Source organism: Teleopsis dalmanni, chromosome 2 (genome assembly GCF_002237135.1).
Source record: "Teleopsis dalmanni isolate 2A chromosome 2, ASM223713v2, whole genome shotgun sequence".
Taxonomy (NCBI): domain Eukaryota; kingdom Metazoa; phylum Arthropoda; class Insecta; order Diptera; family Diopsidae; genus Teleopsis; species Teleopsis dalmanni.
In genome coordinates this window covers 97,060,758-97,062,018 of record NC_051847.1, presented here as the reverse complement: position 1 = coordinate 97,062,018, position 1,261 = coordinate 97,060,758, and positions in this window count along the sequence as shown.

Genomic DNA, 1,261 nt, shown 5'->3' with positions numbered 1-1,261 from the left:
CCCGCCATATTTTATCAAGTCAATATCAAATCGATTTGATGTCGATGTCGATGTTAAATTGATGTCAAATTTATATGAAACGATATTTAATCAATTATTACTCTTATTAAATTTAGAGGGAGTTTCATTTAACCTGTTGCGATTTTGATCGTTTTGCCCTCACACTCCCTCAAATTGACTTCGAAATTTCGAATAACTTCGAAACTTCGAAAATAGAGTTGTGAAATCACTGAGATTCAAACAATCGAGATATTCGAATTTTGATTGTCTGCTCAGATAAACTCGCTCGCGTAATTTTTACTCTGTTTGATTTCTGACGCACGTTTTCCATAGTGTTTTGCAATCAATCGACGCTTTGTGCTTTCTTCGATGAATCACTGGTTTCTCAGCCACTGAAGATCGGTTCTCCGTCTTTGGTGACAAATGCAACAGTTTTGATTTAGATTCCGTGCCGTTCACAACGACTTTGTGGCTGCTGCCGTACCGCTTTCAGTGCTTTCGAATAAATTTTAACTTATTTTCTTGGCAAACGCTCCTGTGCTGCGTGTGGCTTCGCATGTAAAAATAATTTCAATTTGCGGCTTATTTATATTTAGAACTTTTACGGAAGTGTAAAAGTATCTTTGAAGTGTGCATTCTCTGCGATTTTCTTTCAAATAATTTTGCAACGAAATCAAAATATTGATAAAATGCAGAAACTTGAACAATTAAACAATTTTAAATGTCAGATATTTTTGGCAGGTAAAGTTATTGTTAAAATTATTGTTATTTAATTCTGACATTATTTCAGATACTAAAGCTTTCATTATAGACTATTGAATTCAAATTTTTATACTTAATACTGAAATATTATATTAAAATTGGTGTTCGTTAATGGTATATATAACAGTAATGATTCCCATGAGTGAAGGTGTGACTTAGTATATATAGTACAGCAGTTATACTCCTATGTTATGTGAACCTCTCTACTAGCCTTTTAGTTTGTGAAAAAATAATACTAATGATAATCAGGGAAGAGTGCGAAGGAATTAAAATCAATTGATTACTTAATCAATGAATTTAAAGTATAAGAATAATGACACCTTCTTTCCCAAGTGTTAAAGAGGAGAAATGTGGGAATTATACAATTACCAATATTAAAAATTATATTTGTTTAAAAGTGAAGAATTCTATAATTCTTTTATATAACAAATTATCTTGAAAAAATATAATAGTTTTTTAAATAAGAAAAGTTTAAATAAATATTTACTAAATTCATAGG